The following is a 14,470-nucleotide window of genomic DNA, read 5'->3' as shown; positions in this document are numbered from 1 at the left end:
TAGACAAATAGGATTCCAGAATGGGAATAAGAGAGGGAGGAGGAAATTTGTAACTGTAAAGCTGTATAGTTCTGCATACATTCCTAAGGACTAACTTCCAAGGGTACAGTTTGAAAATTTGTCTTGGGATCCCAAATCCCATTAATCTGGGTGATAAAAATGTCATCTTAAGTGTTAAAGTGATCATATTGAGTGTTAAAGTGAACTTATAGATAGGATTAAGTGTTAAAATGATTATATAAATAGGATCAAGTATCAGGTAATTATAATAGACAGAATTAAAAAGAAGAGAATGTTCCACCATGGGAATCAGTCCACACAGCAGACTCATAAATGACAACTGCTTTAAGTAACACTCTGACCTCAGGATCAGCCCTTAAGTTTTCCAGGGCTGGCTGAAAAGCCTGTGAGAGTATTTCAGACATGGAAAGCCAAGACACTGTGGCAAAAAAATATTCTACATGAAGGATCTGTGAGTGAGATCCCAACAGAAAGAAGTGGCCATCAAAGAAGGATGTACTTATCTCTAAAGGGAGGAGGAAACTCCCACTTTGCTATGGCCTTGTCTAAATACTGACAGAGTTTATGGATTCAAAAGACTTCCATAGCCTAGGCAGCTCGTGTCAAGAACCTTAGCTGGTCACTGATATCATACATATGAATGTGAATTGTTAAATTAACATCAGGAGTCACTGTGCTATAACTCCTCATGCAGGTCCTCTGTCCCCAATGAGTTGTATTATAAGAATTAACTATGATACTTCTCAGTTTTTTTTCTTTGTGTGTGCATGTATGTGCAAGTTGTTGAAACCTTTACTTAGTATAGAGTTGGTCTTCTGTGTACAAAGTTAATTGAAAATGAATCTTAATGGAGAATGGTACTAGGAAGGGGAGAGGGAAGAGGAGGAGGGGTTGGAGTGTGGGTGGGAAGGTGGGTATGGTGGGAAAAATAACTATATTGTTAAAGTTGTACATATGAAATTTGTATGCCTTAAAAAATTAATTAATTTTAAAAAGAGGACAATTACTTTATTTCTCTGAAATCACAAATTGGGGCAATATGTGTACACATATCATCCAATTACAATTAAAGATGATGTGTAACTTAGATAACAACATAGCTGATTTCAGAGATGCTTATAACCAGGGGTTCAAAAAAATGCTTTATAGGGAAGAAAGGAATATGGACTCATGGCTAAAAAAATAACACAAAACAAACAAAACAAAGAAAATAAAAGCCTGTCAAAGGAAGAAAAAATACTGCAAGAAACAGAAAATTTAATTAGAATAAACATATTAGTAAAATTAGGTTAGATAAATTAACCAGAAACTATAAAACACAATCTAATAATGCTAAATTACACAAAGTGTTCATGGATCCTGAGAACCCAGTTATTCCCATTGCTCCTCACACTGCTGCTGTGATGTATGTGGTCGTATGTAGTGGAGAAATGAGACATTATTTTTAGCCTATGACTTCACGTAAAAGGATGCTTAAGTAATTTTCATGACCAAAGCAGGGAATTGAGAAGTACCATGATTATTGAAAAGGAAAAAATGATTAAGGAAAAACTTCAATAATCTGACCTTTTATTCTTTGCATGCTTGGTTGTAACAAACATAGAACAATAGCCTGAGCATCCCATGGACTAAACTCAGAGTACTGTCCTAGAAATGGATATTCTCATAACCCATTCTGAGCATGACAAGAGCTGCAGGAAGAGTCCATCTCAACACGTACAAGAATTAGATTAGCATCTAGTGAATAAAGCTCACGTAAATCTTAGTCCAACATTCCAAACAGATTTTCTCCTAACCAAAGAACTGAAACAAATACTGACTGAAATAGAAAATTAAGAAATTATGTCCATCTGTAATTTACTATATCTATGCATTGATCACATTTTTAAATGATAAATAATTTTGCTAGACATATTTTTATTTAAGTGTTCTACTTGCTTGGATGTTCTCTGTAAAAAGTACAGGAAGCTGTAATGCACGATAAAATACACAAACAAATATAGTATAAATCACAACTAATGAGATCCCTAGGGCCAAAAAATATTTCAATACAAAAATATTCATCATGGAAGTATTGCTTCTAGCAGACCTAATATAGCAAAAGCATGTTTTAAACTAGATTTAATAAACTGGTTACCAAATTTGTTATGTGATACATATAGTATTTTCCCATTTTGCTCAATAACATGGATATATTAAATAAAGGGTTGTAATTTTACTCTTTGTCTAAAAAATATTTCTTTTTTGCTATTAGGAACTATTATAGTGAGTGATTTTTCTCCTAGAATTTTTCTCAATAATGTACCGTTGGCTATGCTTACTGAAGATTACTTGGTATATTTTATAATAACCTTTGTTTTGTTGAAGAAATTATTTTCATTATATTTTTTCTTCCTTGGAGACTTAAGACTGATTATATTACAATAATAGTGCATAAAATCTGATAGTAAGAATGTTTCACTTACATTTTGTTATTTCCAAATACTGTAGAGAAAATAACCTTATACTGTTTAAATTTTGTTTTAGTAGAGGATATAGGTGTGAAAGTAGGAGATAGAGATGTCCAAAGCTTGATGAGTGGGTCAAATACATTTCAAGTAAACAAAGCCTCTCATAAATGTCAAGTGGATAATGAATGAGTCCCATGATGGTCCCCAGTATTCCCTAGGAACTTGAAAGCTGAATTTAAAGGTCGAATACCCTCAGATGATTTTGACTTCTGTCATCTGTGACTTAATTCCAAACATTTTTTTTGAATGTGTTGTACCTGTGTCAACTAAACAGTGTGAAAGAAAAATGATACATCCACCCTCTTCTATGCTGTTCTATTATGTCCTAAGCCAAGTTTAAGATAGGTTAGGACTGGCATTATGCCACATCTGCCATTCTATAGGTCTGCTGTGTATCCCACTTCCCATGTTGGATTGTTCTCTCCTTTTTAATTCTATCAGTTAGTATTAGCAGACAGTAGTCTTGTTTATGTGATCCCTTTGACTCTTAGTCCTATCATTATGACCAATTGTGAACTGAAACTGATCACTTTGACTTGTGAGATGGCATTGGTACATGCCACCTTGATGGGATTGAATTGGAGTCCCCTTGCACGTTTCTAACTCTACCATTTGGGACAAGTCAGATTGAGCATGACTCAACTTGTACATCTCCTTCCTCTCTTATTCCCACTCTTATATTTAACAGCGATCACTTTTCAGTTAAATTAAAAAAAGGGATAAAGTATTAAGTTGTTCATCAACATTCAGGACAACGGCTGATCAAGTCATGGTTTCTCATAGTGTCCATTTCACTTCAACAGATTTCCTTTTTGGTGCTTGGTTAGTTGTCACTGTTCAGGGAGAACATTGTTCCAGCTGTTAAGTTGTCGAGGAACAACTTAATACTTCATCAGTTTATTTTTTTATTCAACTTAATACTATTGGTTGAACTCTTTAATTAACACACAATTATTCTTATCAAGGATTGAGTTCGGGGCTGCTGGCCTCAGCCTAATCCATCTTGGGCTGTTGCAGTAATTTCTAGAATAAACTAGCAGATAGATGATTTATCTCTCACTTTCTCTTTCTGCCCCTCTCTGTTATGGACTAGGTTTAGGGCCTAAATTAATTTTCCAAGTTCTTGCTTCTTACTTAGGGAAGAATCCTAAATACAGACCCAAACATGACATGCAGCGTGATAAACTTCATTTACAAAGTGAGGAAAATACACAGGCCCATTAGGCCTTTATTAAGGGAGAATGGGGCAAAAGAAAGGAAGTTATCATGCCCTGCTCTGCTCATCCTGAGTCCACATGGAGAAGAGAGAAAGCTTCTGCTCTTCCTAGCCATGTTTCTGCGGTCTTCTGACAAAGCTTAAGCTTCTATTACCCAAGTAAGATCTACTTTGGCATAATCTGTCTTTCTAACTCCTTCCTTTGTGTAACTACTGCCATCAATAAACCTCTCAAAATCTAGATTCAAAGGAGGCTCATCTCATAGGTCAGGTCTACTAGAATACGCCTTTTCTATAGTTTCTACAGAATGAGTTACTTCTCCAGTATCCTCAGGTGGCAATAGAGTTGCTGGGTTGAGGACTTGCTATACTTTAAGAGTTATCTCAGGTGGGTCTAACAATACAGCCTGATATTTTGTGAGACACCCTCCTGTTAGCCAGTGATGTCCTTTAATTTCTAAGACTCCTTGCACCTGGTGTGGAGTTTGAACTCAAATGGCTGGCCTAAAGTCAGCTTGGTGCAGAAGAAAACATTCCTAAGCAAGGGTTTAGCACACAATAGGATGCATTGAAACAACTCCCTCAATGGCCCTGAGGCCTTTAACCATTCTGTATTCTCCATTTGATATTAAAATAGGCAAGATAGGTGTATTACAGGGAGACATGGATCCAATAGCCCAGGCTTGAGAAGCTTAATTAAATTTAAAGAAGTACCTAAGAATAACAAATTTTAAAAGTGATAGATTTGGACACTTAGACATAATTAAAACTTATGAGCCATAATAATATAAAATACTGAAATAGAGTAAATCTTCAAGAAGTTTTATCATTAATTCTAATAACACAACTCTTTGAGGCCAGAGGTCCTGCATGGGAAGTTAGTACACATTGACTCCTATTGTTAATTTAACAATTAACACTCTTATGTATGATATCAGTGATCACCCAAGGCTCTTGACAAGAGTTGCCTAAGCTGTGGAAGCCTTTTGAATCCACACACCCCATTAGTTTTCAGACAAGGCCATGAACAAAGTGCAAGCCCTCTCCTCTCTTCATAGAAGAGTACACCCTTCTTTGATGATCGCTTTTTTCCATTGGGGTCTCAACCACAGAGGTTCTTTATGTAGGAACACTTTCTGCAACAGTGTCCTAGTTTCCCACGCCTAAAATACTCTTGTGGGTTTTTTAGCCAGACCAGAATGCCTTATGGGCAGATTCTGAGGCCAATGAGTGTTACTTATAGTGACCGTCATTCTAGGAGTCTGCTGCATGAACTGCTTCCCATGTCGGAACATTCTCTCTGAACCCTATCTGTATTATCACTAAATACATAAAATCCTACTTTTACCATCCAGCTCACGAGTATTTAGGGTTGCAATGCAAGTTTTTAAACGGTACCCTTAGAAGTCCGTAGGAATGTACACAAAACTATACAGCTGAAAGAATTTCTTTGTAGGACCTGAGGAGATAAAAACAGAGCAGAGAGCTGGGTGTGTAATCTCTCTTTAGACTTCTGTTTTTAAGGGAGTCTCTTTTCCCCCTCTCCTTTCAACAGGAAAAGGGTTTGTGGAGATTAAATTAGCAAATTCCTCCCCAGATTTGTTATCAGATAGGGGTAGTCTTGCTGGCAATGCTGTGCCAAGGAGCTTCTCTAGGGTGCCTGCTTTGGAGGAAGGATGTAAGTTTTATTGCTGTTAGCTTTCCTATGGGGGAGAGACTGGGACCACCTGGAAGGTTAGCAGGATCCAGGCAGGACTTGGAAATTGTAAAATGCTGGGCTTCTGCAGCTGTGCGTTTTTTCAGGCCTCTCTCACACACATAGGCTAATTTCTAACTTTCTGCCCAACAAAGCCAAAAGGATAAGGGAGTTTGTGCAAAGCCATAAAATGAAAGACAGGGTAACCCATTATATGAATTCTACCACTGGCCCCTAGCCAATAAAATTACAGACTAAAATTTAAAAAATTAAAAAAAAATGATAACCAGGCATACACCATGTAGCCAGCCATAGGGGCCTCCATTTTGGAGGTGGAGTCTGTTGCCCATCTTGTGGTGAGGACAGAAGTCCTTGTGTTGTTCACCCACTTGACAACAATGTTGCTGTAGGCAGGCATTTAGGGTAAAATTGATCAGGTTTGTAAGCTGGAAAACCACACCTTCACACACCCCTGCGTGACCTCATGCCCCTACCCGACCACAGCTGTGTGCCCATTGGCCAATCAGGCTAATTAATCACTCTCCTTTGAAAGTGGATTGAAGGCCTGGGACATAATAGGCCCAGCCCATTTTGGCTTTTTGGCCTTTTGCCTCTTTCAGCATTGTGGACCCTTGCTGCCCCTGTGCCTTTGGGCCCCTGCTCCATGCTTTCTGGCCTGCATGCTCCTCTGCATGGCTGGTTCCGGATGCTGGGTATGAATCCAGACTTCTTGTTATTTCTTAGAAAGGACCTTCACTCTCCAATGCATTTCTCTCACTAAATAAAACTTAAAAACTTATCAAGCTGCCTTATTCATTTGTGCCAGCATTCAGAATTCTTCTCTGAATATTAGGCAGGAATCCACTGGCTCATGAAGGGGTATGTCTCTGATTATATCTGGCACCCCAGATGGGACTTTTAAGGGGTCTGCCTCCAGTTACAACGTGTTTGTACTGGAAACCGCCATTATGGGTTGGAAGTTCCACCCTTCGTCACAGGAAGTGGACCCTCCGCCATGTTTGGACTCACTTCCTGAGACAATGGGGCCACTAGGCTTCAGAGCTTGCACCACCCAAAACCAGCAAATGAAAAGTTGCTCTAGGATTTCTGATTTATAAATCCAAAACCTGAGGCGAACTCATTGTCAATAACTGTGAAATCCTCCCAATGTGACTTAAAGGCTTAAATTTGAGCTTTCCAAATACATACATTCCCCTTAAAAACACACAAACAACTTGGAAGAATTTAAATATCAGCAAACACTCAGAAACTGGCCCCTTTTCTTTTCATCTCACCTTTTCTCCCTAATTCCATTAACCCTAGCATTTTGTGTTCTCATTTTTTCTTCCTGAAGCTACAGAGATTAGGACCAGGAAAGACATTAACATGTGTGTTTTAGCTTTAGAAAACTCTTTTCCAAGGTGGGAGCCTCCAGCTCTTTCTGAAACCAAAAGCAAAACCGAAAATGCTTGAACTGAGAAACACAAAAGTGCACTTGTTTGCTGAGGTGAACACCCAGTGCATTCGCTCAGCAAATCACACTGCCGGTGTTGGAAAATGAATTTGCCTCCTGGCTGGCTGCACCAAATGTTATGGGCTAGGTTTAAGGCCTAAATTAATTTTCCAGGTTCTTACCTTTTACCTACAGAAGAATTCTAAATACAGGCCCAAACACAGCATGAGTGTGATAAACTTTACTTACAAAGTGAGAAAAATACACAGGCCCATTAGGGCTTTATTAGGGGAGAATGGGGCCAAAGAAAAGGAAATATCATACCCTCCTCTGCTTGTCCTGAGTCCACATGGAGGAGACAGAGCTAGCTTCCGCTCTTCCTAGCCCTTTATGTGCTCAGAAAAACAGAAGTGTTTATGTGGTGTGGTACCACCCCCATGTCTCAGAGGAGGTACTTCTTGGGGAGGGGTCTCCTGATTGACAAGTAGATGAATGACAAAACAAAGTGAAGAAGGTGCAGCTTCCAGCTCATGAACTTAAAATTATCCATCTAATCTTGACCACATCATCTCCTCTGTGTGTATGTGTGTGTGTGTGTGTGTCACTCTGCATTTCAAATAAGATGAAAGCTAATAAATAGTAAATAATATTTTTTAAAATTCTAGTAGTTTTAGAAAACAGAAATGAGGAAAATCCTAACAGATAAAAAAAAGTAGAGTGGCTCAATGTGTTGTTAAATATAATAAAAATGAACTTTTTTAACATTCCATTTATTTTCTCTCTAGCATCTTAAAAAATACTAAGTTCATTGAGGTCTAAGTTACTTAAAGTAAGATTGAATTATTTTTGCATACATTTTAGTACATTTGGACTGTTTCCAATTTTTTGGTGATTATGAATAAATCTGTGATAAATATTTGGCACAGTTATTTTCATGGACAATGCTATTTCATATGTGTTACACATAGTGATAATGGTAGATAGTTTATACCAAAGTTTCTGAACTATTTTCCATTCCAGAGTTTCTACCAAGATATGAAAGAATTACTAAAATTTGTGGGGGTGGGAACTAGATCAGAGTCACCTGAAAGATATATAAACCTCTAGTTGGGTACTGCTGTGCAGCAGAATTTGAAGGGTAAAGAGTAGAAGAGAAACTCCCTTTTCACCTTCAATCTTCTGAATTTCATATATGTGCAAATATTATCTAGTAAGTAAATACTAAAAAAAATAGAATCCTTCCAACTTTAAAAAATTTATTACAAAAAACTTAATGGAGGTAGGCCCCTTAATTTGAATATTTTACTCAAGCTTACTAAAGTTTTGAGAAGAGTTTTTGCTACTACAGAAATTTGAGAGGGCCCATACAGCATTTCTGGTTGTTGAAAGTCTGTATGATTCTAATAACTCTGAAAGAGGTGGAAGTATTTCACAGTTCAAAACAAAAATCTCTGCATTCACCACCAGTATAACCATGTGTCCAAACAGCTTGTTCCTGAACATCTTCATGTTCTGAATTAAGAAGTTGGATAAAAAACTTGAACAGCTCCCATTTCAATCACTACTTTGGTATGAAGAAAAGTTTCAGATGCTATATTAGTTAATGTCTGTGCAACTTCAAATTGTAAAGTACAATTTTCATTTCTTTCAAGAAATTTCGCAAATCTCTACAACTCCTGGCTTTTGTATAACTTGGTCCATTTGTTGATTAGGTTCTTTAGAAAAGCAACTTTCTAAATTTCTGTGTTGCTGCTACCTGTTAATCAGTATTATAAGGAAACAGCATCTGAACTGTATTAGTGGTAATAACTTCTTTTTCTGGAATGGGTACAGTGGAAGTGATATCTAGACTTTGGACAGAACTTCCCAACACTGACTCATTTCTAGGCAAAGAGACATTTCTGCTTTTGAACAACTATTCTCCCCACCACCAACTTTTTTTGCCTCCAAAACTATGTTCCTTCTTCCCTTTTTCTCTGCATTTCTTGAGGATTTAGAGCTTTATTCCTGTCATTTTTCTTTTTTTTTAAACTTTTATTTAATGAATATAAATTTCCAAAGTATGATTTATGGATTACAATGGCTTCCCCCCATACCGTCCCTCCCACCCACAACCCTCCCCTTTCCCACTCCCTCTCCCCTTTCATTCACATCAAGATTCTTGTCATTTTTCATTCTATAGTTATCTTTCCCTGGACTAACTATGCTATCAGTAATGTACTATTCCTTGGTGTCCTAACATCTTGGCGGCTATGGCTGCTGTAGGTGATGAAGGATTTTCACTCTGCCCCTACTTGGAGGGCAACAAGTGGGTTCACAGTCTAAGATGGTGATCAACTGTGCCCCTTCTTGGAGGCCCTGAGCCAAAAATTACCTTTTAACTTTCTTCTTAAATATAAGAATTCCCAGTTTGGACAATGGTATTAAAAAATAAAAAACAATGAACACAATTTTTTGCATGAATGAGAGAAGGAAATTTTTATATAGCTTAGGAAAAAACAAATTGAAATTTTGGAATCTTTAGAGAGAAGTTTTTCTTTAATCTTAAGCAGATTTTGTTGAATTGTTGCTTTGTTTTTATTATTTTTTTTTTCTTTTTTGACAGGCAGATTTAGACAGTGAAAGAGAGAGAGAGACAGAGAGAAAGGTCTTCCTTTCCGTTGGTTCATCATCCAATTGGTCGCCATGGCTAGTGTGCTGCACCAATCCGGAGCCAGGTGCCAGGTGCTTCCTGGTCTCCCAAGCAGGTTCAGGGCCCAAGCACTTGGGCCATCCTCCACTGCCTTCCTGGGCCACAGCAGAGAGCTGGACTGGAAGAGGAGCAACTGGGACAGAATCTGGCACCCCAACCAGGACTAGAACCTGGGGTGCCGGCGCCGCAGGTGGAGGATTAGCCAAGTGATCTGCGGCGCCGGCTGGTTTGTTTTTATTCTTAAAAAATTATTTATTTATTTTAAAGGAATAATGACAAAGAGGGAGACATACACACACACATACTGAGAGAGAGAGAGGGGAGAGAGAGAGAGAGATCTGGTTGCTTACTTCTCAAATGGCTGCAACAGGTAGGGCTTGGTCAGGGTGAAGCCAGGAGTCTGGAATTCCTCCAGCTTTCCCAAGTGAGAGTAAGTACCCAAGTACCTGGGCCATCATCTACTTTGCCAGGTGCATCAGCAAGGTACTGGATCAAAAAGAGGGCAGCCAGGACTCAAACAGGCTCTCAGATATGGGATACTGATATTGTAAAAGGCAGTTGAACACACTGGATCACAAGGCTGGGCCTTGAATAAGTTTGTTGGATGCCATCCTAGAACATAATTTCTATGAGTGTTTACCTTATCCACTTTTCTTCATACAAAATGGCTCTTCTCTAAAGTTGAAAACTATATTGTTTTCCTACACAGCATGTTGGCTTCATTTTTGGCCCTTACTTTTCAAAAGTATATCATTTCCAACAATTGCACTATCCTTAAACCTGCAATTTTTATATGTTATTAAGTCATGCATCTTATGGAACAGCAAGATTAAACATAATCACAACTTAGACTTTTGTTATTTTTATATAGAATCCCAATATGCTATCTCAAAAAAGTCTTTTAAAAAATAATGTGGAAACTTACATTGAAGTGATCATCTAAGCAGAGGGAAGAAATCAATGAGAAATGATGAAAACATCATGTTTCATTTTTCCCCCAGACTCAATGTTCCCAACTTGTTCTGACAATTGGATTTTTATTTTGAACAAATAACTCAAAGCCTTTATAGAGCAAACAGCTCAACTGAATGAGAATAAAAGTGAACTTTAGTACAATTTTTAAAAATCAATCTAATCCTTCTGGCAAAGAGGGAACAACTGACTCACTTCATTGAGGTGCATTAAAGTAGGCCACTATTTAATACACTTTCTTGTTCACCAAGGAAATGACAACAAAATGATGTCAGGATCTATGGAAACGTGGTACCTACAAGGAGAACAAAATCAGGAGGGTAATTTTTCTTTGATATCTGTAAATGACCTGAGAGTTAGGGAAATGTGATGCCTTGCGGGAAACAGGATGAAGTTAGGGAACTCTGTCCCCCCATATCACATCTTTGCTTTTCCAGAACAAGGACATTTCACCTACCTCATGCAACTAGCAAATAATTTACTTTTATACTTTTCTATTGGCTAGAAAGTGCTTAATTCCAATGTGACTATACTTTTCTAGATTTGAAGATAAGGTCGATAGCCTTTGAGAACAAAAAGATCTCTTCCATAAAGAGCAACTGTATCCTTGCAAGGAGAGATGTCTGAAAAAAATTGGTATTCCAGTACCAGTTGCTATTGTCTAGGCATCTCAATTGTCAATAGAAATGCCTGCTTCCTCTAGACTACAATTCTTCATGTGAGAATAGGGCATTTACTTACCAAGATAGCACCTGATATATACTAAGTTCTCAGTGAATAGATAGATAGTTGGATTGAATGGAGTCAGAATTATTCAATGGAATATGTTTATGTTGATAAAAGATGTGATTCAGTTGGAAAAGGACTAGTGTGAAAAAAAAAATTCTAATTCTTTCCCAAATCTTCCTCCTCTTAGTAATGGCACCACTGTCCTCCCACATGTTTCAGTTGCAAGTCAAGAGATCTTTGATTCCTCCATTTTCCTTATCAGCTGCACTTATTCTATCACTTAATCTATCAGTTGTAACTTTCTACAGCCCCAGACAACAAGGTCCACCCATCTTTTTTCAACTATTCTAGAGGCAAAATAGACTGGGCAACAGTTCTTTCTGTCATATTCTACTGACCTCCAGGGTCACAATGTTTCTATTTTTGTACTCTTAAATTTATTCTTCACAAAACAACCAGAAAGATTTTTTTTTCCCAAAATGACAGCCATAGCTTTGTATATACATTTTACCTATACTCTTTTATAACTTTATATTGAATTAGGATTAAAATTAAAACTTTGTTTTACCGAATTTCAAGACACATCATGTCCTAACGTCTGCCTAATTTTCTCTTCTCAGACCTTCATTGCTGTTCTCTTGCTCACTGTGATCCATCACACATTCACAGTGTTTCTTAAACATTGTTTGTGTCATCTCTGGATAGGCCCTTTGATTTTGTTATACTCTATTTCTACAAATCAACATATATATATATATATATATATATGTATGTATGTATGTATACTAAGACTTTTTCAGTGTATATTCCTAGAGGTGGGGTTGCTGGATATCAAAATAAAGGGTATTGCACAACAAGGGAAACAATTAAATGAAGATATAACCTATGAACTGGGACAGAATGTAAAAAAATGTAAGCTATGCATCCGATAAGGTATTCATATCCAAAAATATAAGGAATTCAAATAATTCTACAGAGGGTCAGGCAATTGTCATGTCAGCTAAAATACCATTTGGTGCCTGTATCACATATTGGAGTATTTGGATTTGTGTCCCAACTCTACTTCAAATTTAGCTTCATGCTAGCGTGTACCTGGGAGACTACAAGTCAACTCAACTACTTAGATCTTTGCTACCCACACAGGAGACCTCAATGTAATTCCTGGCTCCTGGCTTCCGTTTGGTTTGGTCCAAGCTATTGTGGGTATTTGGGGAGTGAACAAGTAGATGGAAGATCTCTCTCTTTCTCTCTCTCTTTCCCTCTCTCCCTTTCTCTCACTGCCTCCCTTTCAAATAAATTGAAAATAAATAAATGATAAAACATATTTATATAAAGAAAACAAACTTACCATGAAATGAGCAAAGTACCTGAATAGCCATCTCTCAAAAGAAGACATGCAAATGTTTAAGATATGTGAAAAAATGCTCAGCATCACTTATCTTTAGAAAGATGCAAATTAAAACTACAATCAGATATCATCTTACTCCTCTTACCAAGGTTTTTATTAGAAAGTTGGAAGATAAATATTAAAGAAGATTCTGAAAAAAAGAACTTTTATACACTGTTAGTCTGAATGTAGATTAGTGCAGACATTATAGAAAAAATAGGTCATTTCTCAAAAAATACAATTACCATATGATTCAGCAGTCACGCTATTGGGTATTTTACGAAATATTGAAAATCAGCATGTCAAACATGTCTACACTCCCATATATATTGCATTATTATTCACAGTTTCCACATCTGTCAAAACCATCATGTGGCCAGCGCCGCGGCTCACTAGGCTAATCCTCCACCTTGCGGCATCAGCACACCGGGTTCTAGTCCTGGTCGGGGCACCGGATTCTGTCCAGGTTGCCCCTCTTCCACGCCAGCTCTCTGCTGTGGCCAGGGAGTGCAGTGGAGGATGGCCCAAGTACTTGGGCCCTGCACCCCATGGGAGACCAGGAGAAGCACCTGGCTCCTGCCATCGGATCAGCGCGGATCAGTGCGGTGCGCCGGCTGCACTGCGCTGGCCGAGGCGGCCACTGGAGGGTGAACCAACGGCAAAAGAAGATCTTTCTCTCTGTCTCTCTCTCTCACTGTCCACTCTGTCTGTCAAAAATAAATAAATAAATACCATCATGTATGTGTGTGTCTATACAAATACACACATACATATATATTTATATATGCACACATACACACATATAAGGTGATACTATTTAATCTTAAGGGGAAAAAATTCTGGTGTTTGTGACACTATGAATGGAAATGAGTGCACAATGGAAAACAGTATGCTAAATGAAATCAATCAAACACAAAAAAGATAAATATCACATGCTCTTTCTTATAGGTGGAATCTGAAACAATTGAACATCTAATAGAAACACAATAGAATGTTAGTGACCACATCTTGTGTTTGGGAAGAATAAGGAAAGCATAACCAAGGGTACAAACTGATAGGCAGAGCAAATTTTGTTTTGTCTTTCTTTTTTTTTATAAGATCTTTTGTACAGTGTGGTGAATATAGTTAATAGTTGAGGCCCATATATTTCAATGTCCCTGGGAAGGTGGATCTCAGATGTTCTCAACACCAAAGATGTCAAATGTAATTGGCTCATTTTGGTCATTCCACATTGTATTTAAAGAGTTGTAACATTAGAGTGGTCATTGTGACACAGAGGATTAAGCTGACACTTGGGATTCCCACACCCCATTTTGTAGTGTTGGTTGGAGCCCTAACTATTTTGCTTTTGACCCAGCTTCCTGCTGATTTGTCTGAGAAGGCAGTGAATTTTCACCCAAGTATTTGTGTCCCTTACACCAGGCAGAAGACCTAGTTTGATTTCTGGGCTCCTGGTTTCTGCCTGACACAGCCCTGGAGGTAACAGGCATTTGGATGGCCAAACAGCAGATGGAATATCTTCCTCTCCCTATCTTTCACACCCTGCCATTCAGAAAAATAAATAAAATAAATATAAATAATATGTACTTGTACCCATGAATATGTACAACAATAACTTCATTTATTTACTTGAGAGAGAGATAAAGTTCCCATAACCAGTTTATTCCCAAATGCCTGCAGTGGTAGAAACTTGGCTGCAACCAAAGCTGAGAGTTGGGAACTCATTCCAGTTCTCTCATGAGGAAGGCAGGGACCCAACTACTTCAGTAAGTCATCCCCGATGGCTCCCAGTAT

General features: G+C 37.9%; 1 pseudogene; it reads right to left on the bottom strand.

The window, feature by feature from the left end:
• Positions 1-8,198: 8,198 nt before the first annotated feature.
• LOC127483855 (importin subunit alpha-6-like) overlaps positions 8,199-14,470 on the bottom strand; it is a 31,324-nt pseudogene continuing 25,052 nt past the window's right edge.

The sequence above is a fragment of the Oryctolagus cuniculus genome, chromosome 12 (genome assembly GCF_964237555.1).
Source record: "Oryctolagus cuniculus chromosome 12, mOryCun1.1, whole genome shotgun sequence".
NCBI classification, from domain to species: Eukaryota; Metazoa; Chordata; class Mammalia; order Lagomorpha; family Leporidae; genus Oryctolagus; species Oryctolagus cuniculus.
This window is presented reverse-complemented; position numbering and strand designations above follow the sequence as displayed.